The sequence below is a fragment of the Crinia signifera genome, chromosome 2 (assembly GCF_055691185.1).
Source record: "Crinia signifera chromosome 2, ASM5569118v1, whole genome shotgun sequence".
Classification (NCBI taxonomy): domain Eukaryota; kingdom Metazoa; phylum Chordata; class Amphibia; order Anura; family Myobatrachidae; genus Crinia; species Crinia signifera.
Window position 1 is genome coordinate 26,108,318 of NC_139218.1, and position 12,383 is coordinate 26,120,700.

General features: G+C 49.1%; 1 protein-coding gene across 1 annotated transcript in view; it reads left to right on the forward strand.

The window, feature by feature from the left end:
* The first annotated feature begins 228 nt into the window (after positions 1 to 228).
* Positions 229 to 12,383, forward strand: part of MAP3K7CL (MAP3K7 C-terminal like) — a 60,543-nt gene continuing 48,388 nt past the window's right edge. The window contains exon 1 of the mRNA XM_083171834.1: positions 229 to 549. The gene's annotated coding sequence lies outside the window, so the exon portion shown is untranslated. The remainder of the gene's footprint in view (positions 550 to 12,383) is intronic.

Consider the following 12,383-nt stretch of genomic DNA (forward strand, 5'->3'; position numbering starts at 1 on the left):
ATCCCCTGCCAGCTAGCTGGAATAGATAGACACAGGCACAGATTGGATCATGCAAAAAAACATTCCTGCCCGGTGAAGTAATACTGTTTGTATTTTAAGTTCTCCGGGACTAATGAATTAAAAGCCTTGAACACCCGTGGTTTGTCACTTTCCTTTTTTTTTTTTTTAAGAGGCTGTGACAGGCGGATTTTTTTTTTTTTTCCATCCTTTCTTTTTTACTCCCAGAGCATGACAACAAACCAAGCCTCGTGGGGAAGGAGCATAAAGTAGGATAAGGGGAGAGAAGCAGAAAAAGACAGTGATTTATTTTTCATGTTTTTTTATTTTGTATTATTTAATAACAAGCAGAGCCAGCTCCAGTAGCCTTGCAGGTACCCTAACGCTGCGCTGCTGCCAGCTGTTCCCGCTTTTCATTCGCTGTCAGTGTTGCTATGCAGCAGGTGCAGACTTTCTCTCTATTGACTTCTTCCTCCATAAAGACGAGCACCAGCCAAGGAAGTGGCTGCTGACCTAGGATTACCGAGGCGCAGACACACTCGGCCGAGTGAGGTAAGACGACAGGTGCGGGCGCTGGACTGGAGAGAGACGAGGCTAGAACATCACTTAGGGGGGTTGATGCTCCGAGTCTTGGAGACGGAGAAAGCCCAAAGCTTCTAACTGCCATTTGTCTAGCACAGTCTTTGAAATGACAGACGCTGATTGGTTACTTAATTCCAGTCGTGTCCATCCAACACTTGGTGCAGCTCCCCTGTAATCTGTGATACACAGATTTTGCAAACAGCAGCTGGCAGCAGAACTGAATACTAATAGGTTCACGGCCAAGCTGCCTGCAAGTTCCCGGGCACCCCGGCCTCTGAACGGTGACTGTGATGTGTGCCTGGGAAGCACAGAGACAAAGGCAACTGCAAAAAACAATCCAGATTAAGATCATGGTTTTGTTTATCTGCCTTCCAATACATACAAATAAAGGCAACGCCAGACGCTGTATGGGAATTAAATACGCAGGCTGTGTATTTGCCAGCTTGACAGCAAGTAAATTGGGTAATATTTCTTATTCATTCAAAGCTAAGAACAATAGAAGGGCCTTTTATTAGCGTTTTAAAGAAAGGAACTTGTTAACGCCGGATGACGGGGAGTAAATAAGCGTTTATATAATCAGGCGTTGCTTTGTATACTGGAGATTTGTGTTTTTGCTTCTTTTTAAATACTGAATCGTAAATTTATTCCCGCCTGCGTTCGTGAAAGAATTAGGACGATAAACAATACTATCAATATACGGGATTGATTTACAGAACAATACCAGCGCTACCTATGGTATCATTTGTCTACTTGGCGTATTTGTTAAAAAATGCCGTCACTGTCAGTAGTGGTCTGTGCATATTGTTCTATAATCAGTGTCGGCTGCACCAATCGGCAGTTGACTAGGGGCCCCAGTATGTGCGGGGCACCACATAGTTTTGATGTCACAAAAGTAAGGATGTGTCTGAGGCGTCCGAGTTGAATTTAAGGCAGGTGGCGGCTGTTGAATGTCTGACTCCGCCTTCACACTTTCACATGAGGGACTGCAAAGTGGGTATTGGTGCATGGGGTGGGGGAGGGATGGGGGGCAGTAGCTAAAGTTTTGCCTAGGGTGCCGAGAAACCTTGCACTTGGCCTGTACATGGGGCCTGTTTCAGACCGTTTCGACAGCCTGCTTATGTTCACAGCCTAGCAAACAGGTAAACGCCGCCTGGCCGAAAGTCCCCCCCCCCCTCCCCCGCCGCGGATGTGTACACTTTCACATCTTCTAGCATGCGTACATCGGACAGTGGAGTGAATTTGTTCCGCAGCTAGAGGGTCTGAATCACCCCAATAATACAGGCACCAGAGATGGGACTCCCGGTGGCAGTGATGGCGTCGGGTGGATAGCTGACCCAGACTAGTCTATAGGGGATTGAAGTTAGGGCGATGTGCATTGAGGGCTTCTGGACCGGTTGGGCAGTGTCACTACCTGGCCATTGTCTTCATTTGTTTCTGCTCACACCCCATAGAGGTGCACATGAAATTAAGTAGGGTACTGTAAAAATACAGCCGGACATTTCAGAAATGTGGCAGCACGCCGCGCTGATTTATTATTGTTATTACTTATTATTTATTTTATTATATAGTGCAGCATATTCCATTGCGCATTACAATTGGAGACAACAGTGATTAAACAAACTGGGTAGATACAAACCAACATACAGTAGAGGTAGGAGGGCCCTGCTCGCAAGCTTACAATCTATAGGGATAATAGGAGGGATACATAAGGATAGGATTCCATAGCATGGCAGTCCCAGCAGATTACAGGACAGTCCTGATTAGATGCAATTAGATATGAAAGCTACTGGAGGTTTTGTGGGGTGACGGAATATGGTGGGCTGCCTGAAGAGGTGAGATTTCAATTGATTTGAATTGACATTCCCCTTGCGGTTATTGCTTTGAGGAAGTGTTTATAATTCCTGTGGATTGCTCATTGCTTTGCGTCACATCTAAATGAATGAAAATCCTTATATGCGTCACCATCACAACTGTTCCAGTTTTGCATAGATTAGGGTCCTGGTCTGTCCCATCAAGGATTAAACTGTACTGTACGGACTTTAGACCAAAGTTGAGATTTTGGAATTTACTGACACATAAAGTGACACCGTCTTAAACTAAAGTGTGACAAATATTCAGATCAAGGGCCATTAAACATACCTGAGAGTAACATATAATTGGGATATACAGTATATAGGGGATTATCCTCGGCCTGATATGTAGTTTCCGACTGTATCCGGATGACATATTGGCTGGTTTGTTCAGTGTGTGCGTCCGATCTGTGCACGTTCGTGGTCACCAGTGCGGTATGGGTTATAGGATTGACATTCATTAGGTCCACCACTAAAGGTCAACAGAAACAAGCATTAGGTCGACAATGGGAAGGTTGACAATGAAAAGGCCGACATGATTTTTTATGTTTTTCTTTTACCCGAATGTCGACATGGACTTTAGATCCGTGTACCGCGCTCGTCATGCTTTGGGTACTATTCCATTCTCCCTCCACGCCCAAGTGGTTGGTAGGGTATTAAATACCGCCTATTTTTGAAAAAAAAAATCTCATTGGTTGCTATCGGCAACATCACCGCTTTTAATTTTTAGAAGCTTTATTACATTTACCTCACAGTATTTAGCAGATTGTTTGTTTTCATCCCATCCAACATAACCCATGTTCTGCTAATTGTTAGAACACAAATCCTAATTATTACATTTTTATTAAAAATAAATAAATAATAAAAGTAATTCTGTGCTGGTAAGTACAATTATCTGGTAGCCCGGAGCTCAACATATAAGGGGAGATGTACATACCTCCGAAGCAGCAGAAAAGAGGTGGGGCTTTTGAGGTGGTGGGCATGGCCTTGCATTTAGGGGCTTGGCTGAGCACCACTAACCCCGTTTTAGTTATTGCCAGGGGCGTGTCCAGTGCGTGCCTAGATCCAATCACCGCACTACATAGATGCCGCTTTGTAGAGCAGAGCAGCGGTGATCTCCTGCTCCGCCAACGGTCCCCCCCCCCACCTGCGGGACTCTGCAACCCATGGGTGGGACAGTGTCCAATTAGTAGGGCTGTCCCACTGTAATCGGGACAGTTGGGAAATATGGATGTATCAAGCCTGGAGAGAGACAAATTAACCAATCAGCCTCTAACTGTCATTTCCTTGACTGTGCTAGACAAATGTCAGAAGGGGATACAGTCACCAGGTCTACAACAACTAGGTCGACAAGCATTAGGTCGACACCACTAGGTCGACATGCATGAATGTTGACATGACTGAAGGTCAACATGGGGTTAGGTCGACAGGGTCATTACATCGACAGGGTCATAAGGTCGACAGTCAAAAGGTCGACATGTTTTTTTTTTTTTTTTTGAGCCGACATGTGCCGACAGGCGGTATTTCATGCCCTACCAACCACTAGGGCGTGGTGTGAGAATAAAACCAAGCCCGAAGCATGGCGAGCGCACACTGTGAACTTTTTAGTGTCCATGTCAACTGTGTCGACATTCGGGACAAAAAAAGTGAAACCCCCCATGTCGACCTTTTGACTGTCGACCTTCCCCATCGACCTAATGACTCGGTCGACCTAATGACCCTGTCGTCCTAACCCCATGTTGACCTTTAGTCATGTCAACCTTCATGCATGTTGACCTAGTGGTGTCGACACTGGCGTAACTATAGCACCGCAGCCCCCGCCACCGCGGGGGGGGGGGGGGGGGGGCGCTGTACATATGGGGGCGCCGGGGGCTGCGGTGCTATAGTTAAACCTCCCCCCAATCCCCCGCAGGCTTACCAATTTCGCTGGTCCCGGCGGCTCCGTTCTTCTGCTGAGGACCACCACAAAATGGCTGCCCCCATATAGCACACAGTTCTCTGAAACAGTCTGCTGTATGGGGGACGGCCATTTTGTGGTGGTCCTCAGCAGAAGAACGGAGCCGCCGGGACCAGCGCGAAAGGTAAGGCTGCGGGGGATTGGGGGGGTTTGAATGGGCGGCGGGGGGAGCCCCCCCTAACGGCGGGGGGGTGCCCAAAACGTAGCTACGCCGCTGGGTGTCGACCTAGTTTCTGTCTATCCAATGATCCATACCCATCAGAAGCTGATTATTTGCAACTTCCCCATTTTCTCTCTCCCCGTGGGCCAGATTCTCGAAGCTTCAAAAGTGATAACATGGAGAGTGATAAACAACCAACCAATCAGCTCCTGTTTGACATTTTTCAAACACAGTCTGTGACATGTCAGGTAGGAGCTGATTGGCTGGCTGTTCATCACTCTCCATTTTATCACTTTTGAAGCTTAGAGAATCTGGTCCCAAGACTTGATAAGTCTCCCCGATTGTACCTTGTGACACGGATCACTTTGGATAAAGTCTGTGTTTGCTATGTAAATACTGTACATAGATACATGATGGAATATGCAAAGAGAGAGAACTGAAAGCCAGCCCATAATTTACATATCAGCATATTTACCGCCACAGATAATTCCTGAAAGTTACCGGAGCTCCGGAAGGAACCCAGAATCACCTGCTGCTAAATTCAGTATTGCTAATGCTGCCCACACACTAGGGTGATATTGCATACAATCCTTCGATTTCGACTGCATCTGTGTGATAAATCGATGTATTGTATACACGTCCAATGGATCACCTGACGCAATGCACGGGCCTGCGATCTAAGAGCTAATTTATTGTTGTGTCATTGATTTTGGCGGAAATTGTAAATTAAGAGTTGGTCGAATGTATTAAAATACACACACAGAGGCTCAGACTACAGAATAAGGGTGGGATGCACTAAAGTAAAAATTCGGTAAACCCCCCGTTGTTACTGCATTTTGTTATGCGGTAAAACCCTCACGCAGGGTTTTTGCTGCGGAGGTATCCCCCCCCCCCCCCCCCGAAGCCCACACACATAGCGATTTAGGGGCATCTCTACGTGTGCAGGGGCCTATTGATAGCGGAGAACACTGGCCCTGACAGGTCACTCAGCACACATCGCTGTGCCGCACTGTGTGCTGATCTACCATCGCTCAGCACGCTCAGCAAATTGCTACATTTGTAGGCCCCTTAAGAGTGGAGAGTGCCAGGAGGAATCCTACGCATCCCTCTCCCGCTAATATATGCAGCTACTGCCATATACTGCAAATAATAACTGAGGAATAGGTCCCAGGGTTCGCAAAAACGCGCTATAGCGCGTATTTTACCCTAAACCGGTCCCCGGGGACTCAGTTTTTAAAACTAAAAGGGTCCCCGAGGACGCGCTGTGCTGAACCTGTGAGCCGACGCCGTGTCTGGCTGTCACTGCGTCTCTTGTGATGCTGCAGTGTGGGCTGAAGAACCTTGCCCACTAACCTCCCACTCTGGAAGCGAGGAGCCGAGCACCTCAGGCCAGAGTGCCCCTCCCATACTGTGACATCAGAGTGTGGGCAGAAGTCGCCGCTTCCTTCTGGCTGTCCGTAGACGTAGCGCGTACGACAGCGTCCCGGGGCTGTGTCAGTGAGACAGACAGAGGGAGAGCACGGAGACGCGCACACAGCGAGTAACGGCTACACAGCACCGCAAGCAACATGGGTGAGTCTCACATCCAGCCCGGGCTGCGGCTGTGTGTACGGGCGGGGTGGTGGACGGAACAAGAGGCCCCACGCAGAGAGGAGGCTGGGCACCAGCAATGATGGGAGAGGACTACTGGGTGTGAGGGAGGCCCCGCTGTATGAATGAGCTCTACAGGCTGGGCGCGGGATAGCCTGATAAGTCACTGCCATGGGCTATATGTGATTAGAAGTGGAGTTATCAGGTTACCCCCATAATACTTCATGTGTCATTCTATATGGGGAGGCAGAGGTGTAATGGGGCTATGGCAGACCTTGGACTAATGTGGGCTACCGAATGGGGTTATGGGAGATCTTCGGGTAATGTGCCCTGTTTAATGGGACTATGGCAGATGTGTGCTGGGGCTATAGCAGACCATGGGGTATCTTGTGCTGTGTAGTGGGGCTATAGCATACCGCAGGATAATGAGGGCTGTGTAATGAGTCTATGGAAGACTGCAGGGTAACATCGGCAGGCTAATGAGGTTTTGGTAAAATGAAGGGTAACTTGGGTAGTATAATGGGGCTATGGCAGACCTCAGGGTAATTTGGGCTGTGTTATGGGAGTATGGCAGACCTCAGGGTATTGTGAGCTGCATTATAGGGCTATGATAGACCTTGTTCCAATGTGGGCTTTGTAATGGGGCTATGGCAGACGTCAGGGTAATGTGGGCTGTGTAGTAGGACTATGGTAGACCACGGGGTACCGTATGATATGTAGTGGGGTGTACCGCTGTGTAATGGGCTTTGGAACACTGCAGGGTAACATGGGCTGTGTAATGGGGCCCTGGCAGACCATAGAGTATTTTGGGCTGTGTAATGGGTCTTTAGCCGACCTGATGTTAATGTGGGCTGTTTACTGGGGTTATGTCAGACCTCAGGGTAGTGGGGGCTATGTAATGGGGCTATGGAAGACCTCAGGCTAAAATGGGCTGTGTAGTGGGACTATGGCCGACCACCGGGTACCATGTGTTGTATAGTGGGGCTATGGAAGACTGCTGTGTAATGGGGCTATGGCAGACAATTGGGCAATGTATGTTATATATGCTGGGAGCGTAAAGGGCTTGTCCTACTGTATGTAACCTGCTGTGTGCTTATGCTTTTCTAGTACTTTTTTGTTGAGAGAGAACTGAAGGTGTATAATGAAGCTTTCTGTACTACAGCTGTGTGGATTGATATGGACATTATTTGGACATTATTTCAATCATTTTATTTCTGATTCTGTGTTGTGTTTGTGTGTGCTTGTGACTTGTTTAGTTTTCAGGTTTATATAGTTTCTAGTATATATGTTTCTTTATGCGAGTGGGCCAATTGATACTTCCCCTCCGACCCACATGTGCCATGCTGGGGAGAGGAGGCTTTATTCCGTTGGGACCCAGAAAAGGTCAGGTAGGACCCCAATTTTTAGAAGTGAAGGGTCCCCGGGACCCACTTTTTTGGGTGGTTTTCGCGAACACTGGGTCCTAAAATTCTACAGAGATTATTACCATGTATCTGTAGAAGAGTAAAACAGTGATTAAACACATACCTCAACCGACATCAAATTCTTTCAGCCCCCTCCCATGCTGGAATATAAACCGGATGTTCTCCCTCACCCTGCGCTAGATCACACTGACTCTCACCCTCCAGCTTGGGGTGCCGGACGGGTTCCCGACAGTCATTTACCCGACGTCGGGATTCCGACGGCCACCCGCTATTTTCCCTCGTGGGGGTCCACGACCCCCATAGAGGGAGAATAGAATAGGTGGCCCGCGTAGCGAGCCACCGTGCCCGCAAGGGGCTTTTTTACGCTCGCCATGCTGTCTGACTCCGGGCAGTCGGGATCCCAACGTCGGGATAATGACTGTCAGGATCCCGACTGTCGGAGTCCCGTACCACACCCCCAGCTTGTGTTCTATCACAACGATGCACTCCCTTACCCTGCAGCCTGCGCTCCCTCACCCCATGGCCTGGACTCTATCACACTGACGCACTCCCTCACCCTGCGGCCTGTGTTCTATCACACTGACGCGCACCTGCGGCCTGGACTCTATCACATTGATGCACTCCCTCACCCTACGGCCTGCGCTCTATCACACTGATGCGCAGAGCCAGATTAAGGTCTAAATGGGCCTGGAGCTGAAAATTATCAAGGCCCTATTATGCGCAATAATAGGGGTTGTGGCCAGCCAGGGCCGTCTTTTCATATGGGCTTAATGGGCACTTGCCCAGGGGCCCCAGGTGTATAAGGGCCCTATGCTGATAGCTGAGGATCCCCTTTTTCCAGGGATACCAGAATTTTGAAAATCGGCCCTGGTGAACTGGAGATATCTAACTTTAAAGCAGCAGTCCACATCTGACCTGTTAATTGCAGTTCCCAATCATATTTCTCAGATTCTCTCTAACTTAGAGTTTTTCTGAGAGAATATTCCAAAAGCTGAGACTCTCCCCTTTCTGTCGACACTAGAGGCTTGTCTCTATCATGCCCAGAACCAGAGATATCAGCCTTCCAGCAGCCGGTCCCTGCTCCAGCTCCAAACATCTGGTGTACGGCTTTATATTTTTGTAAATGGGTTGCTCTGGCTGATGATCTCTGATCCCCAAGTTCCCAGCACCTCCTGAAGGTTGGGACTCTAGGTTTTTATACTATTGAAGGCTAAGAAATCTATTTCCAGATAATGGCAATATCTGCAGTCAAACAAGCTGCCCTTCCCCCGGAAAATGACGAATAATAAGCCCACTCCATTATCCAACCCTCCCCTGCTTATAAAACACCCCCTACCTCCCTGGAAGTCATTTACAGGGGACCCTTCATTCAGCTCAGTGCCCCCTTCCACACGTTAGTGTTCTCCCTCCCACCACCTGTGCAGTAAAGGAGTAATTAGCAGAAGTTACTGCTCCAGGTCCTACATGTTGAATGGAAGATAGAGCACCCCCTGCCACCCGTGGGACATCAAAGCTGCTGCTGATAGCACCCCCCACCCCTAGAAGAGGAGAATGGGTAAGGGCCCCAGTGCATTGCTTTGCCCAGGGGCCCACACTGCTGTTAAGACGGCCCTGTGGCCAGCACCTAATAATGTGGGGGGCGTGACCAGTGTTCTGTTTGGGTGGTCTGCTCATGGGTGTGTCTGTATTTGTGTAAATACTTTCAACTAATTATATATGCCTGGAAAAGGCAGGGGGATGGCATAAGAAAAATGCAGGGAGATACAGTATATTAACGGGTGCACCCGCAGAATGCTGATGTCCTAATATACTTGCGGGGTGAGGCGGCATTCCAGTCATAAAAAAAAATATTAAAAGCCGAAACTTCGTAGACAACATTTCAGCACATTTTATGTAGTCACCTAAGTTTACCACACCTTATACTGTACCCCTTATACAAATCATGCAACACAATAATAACCCCCTTATACTGTACTTGCCTCTTACACATTATACCACACCGATTGAGCCAAAATTCACAGTGGCCCTCCAGCTCTTGTGAAACTGCACGTCCCAGCCATAGGCGAATCTAGAATTATGGTAATGGGTGGTCCCAGATCTAGACATAACAGTAGGGGGACCTTTGCGCGGCATAGCCGCGCGGCAAAAAGGGGGTGTGGCCTCACAAAAAAGGAAAAGAGGCGTGGCATCACAGACAGGGGTGTGGTATTACACTTTAGAGCATACACAGTAATGCCCATTACACATTTTACCAAACTACGTAATACCCATTACACATAAAGCCACACACCGTAATGCCAATTACACATAAGGCCACACACCATAATGCCCATTACACATTGTGCCACACATCATGATGCCCATTACATACTATATAACAAACCGTAATGCCCATTACATATTTGGCACATAAGTGCTGCTTACCTACGTGCTCATTGCTAGGGGGTTCTTGCTTGATGGCACCATAGTACCCATTACACATGATGCCGCACACCATAGTACCCATTACACATGATGCCCCAAACCATAGTATCCATTACACATGATGCCGCGCACCATAGTACCCATTACACATGATGCCGCACACCATAGTACCCATTACACATGATGCTGCACACATAATGCCCCTTACACATGATGCTGCACACATAATGCCCCTTACACAGGATACTGCACACCGTAATGCCCCTCAAACATTAAGCCACACATTATGCGTAATGCCCCCACATACCGCCACTTGTAGCATCCCTTAAGCAATGCCCCCAAAAGTGCCATTTACTGTAAATTTTTATATGAGCCTTCGCTGCTGCAGCAGGGAGAGATGGAGAGCGGTGCAGCTGCTTCTATGGGGAGAGGAGCAGAGTGCAGCGCAGAGCACGCTCCCACTTCCCTCCTAGGGTCCCCTCTAGCCGAGTGGACATTTTAAATATTGTGCGCGCTGTTGTTGTGCGTGACGTCGGGGGAGCACGCCGGGGCGCCGGCACCACATGATTAAAGGGGGGGTGGGCTGAGGTGAAAGCGGGGAGAAGAATTGGGGCGGAAGCTGCAGGGGTGACAGTCATTGACAGCTGGGCAGAGAGCAGGGGGGCTGCCCGGCTGTTTTCAGAGCACTGCAGGTCACGACTATTTGAAATAATACTCCTTTCACAACAGAAAATGCAGGGATTTACCCGGGAATATGGTCCCAGGATCATGCAGGGACATTCAACCAGCTATATTTTCGGAACCAACTGACCCATTTGCATGAGACCAGTATCATATTGAAGAACTTTTGAGTTGGCTTCGAATGATTTTGGTCCCGTGAAATGGGGCTGTTTGGTTCCAGAGAAGTCTGCCCTCAAAGAACATAAACAGTCATGAAATTGCATTTAAGAAATGAAAAAAAAAAACGATTTAACCTCAATATCCCTGGAACCAATTAACCCATATGGATCCAGCCTGGTATCAGATTGAAGGCCCAGCGATTTGGGTTCGACTGAGATCAACCTCGAGCTTCAGTGATGCCGAAGGGGGAACTGGCAGCCGTTGAACTGGGTGGGGGTCGGAATTAGCGGGTCCCATGTTATCCTATAGGGAAAAACGTACCAGCTTTGCCTGGCAGTATCTCCGGTTCCCAGGGGGCTAGAGACACGGGGCTGGGCTCGTTGGAAAGCCCCATCCCTCAGCTACAAAATGGGCTAATGGGTGGTCCTGTGCACCCCCGGACCACCCCCTAGATTCGCCTATGGTCCCAGCATGCCTTGACATAGTTTTAGTATTCCCTAATAGCAAAACTGTGGCAATGCATGATGAGATTTGTAGTTTCACAACAGCTGCAGGGCCATAGTTTGGACATGCCTGCTATAACAAACAGATTGAGCAATAATGCACAATATGCTTCATAAATAGGGGCATTGCGGCCAAAGGCGCACATTAAAAATGTACACATAATGCCCATTACATGTTAAGCCTCACTCCATAATCTCCATTACGTATTATGCCATACACCATAATGCCTATTAAAAATTATGCTACATAAGTGTTGCTTACCTACATGTTCATTGCCAGGGGTTCCATGTTCAATGTCAGAGGGTTCCATGCTCATTGCCAGGGGTTCCATGCTCGTTGCCATGTGGGATTACATGCTCATTGCCAAGGGGGAATACATGCTCGCGGTAACTGGGGGACAGCCTAGGGTTACCACCCGTCCGGGATTACTCCGGACAGTCCGGTAATTAAGACCGGCGTCCGGAGTCCGGACGGGTGGCTTTCCCGGACTATACATAGTCCGGGAATAACCCGCCCGCCGCCGCCCCCTCGTCTCCCCGCTCCCCCGCTGCCCTGCTCCCGTCCCCTCAAGTCTCCCCCGCTGTGTATGCGGGAGAGACGTGCTGCTGCGGTGCTGCATATGCTGCTGGACCGCTAGCCAATGGCCGCTCGCGGTCCAGCAGCCACCAGTTGATTGGCTGCTGGACCGCGAACGGCCATTGGCTAGCGGTCCAGCAGCGGGAGTTAGAAATGTTAAAATCATACAGCACAGCAGCACGTCTCTCCCGCGAATACAGCGGGGGAGACGTGAGGGGACGGGCAGGCAGGCACAGGCACACTGACAAGCCTGTCTGCCTCCCGCAGGCGGGGGAGGGGGTTTCTATCCCCCTTGGCAACGAGCACACTGGCACAGATCAATCCCCCTCGGCAACGAGCACACTGGCACAGATCAATCCCTCTCGGCAACGAGCACACTGGCACAGATCAATCCCCCTCAGCAACGAGCACAGAGGCACAGATCAATCCCCCTCGGCAACGAGCACACTGGCACAGATCAATCCCCCTCGGCAACGAGC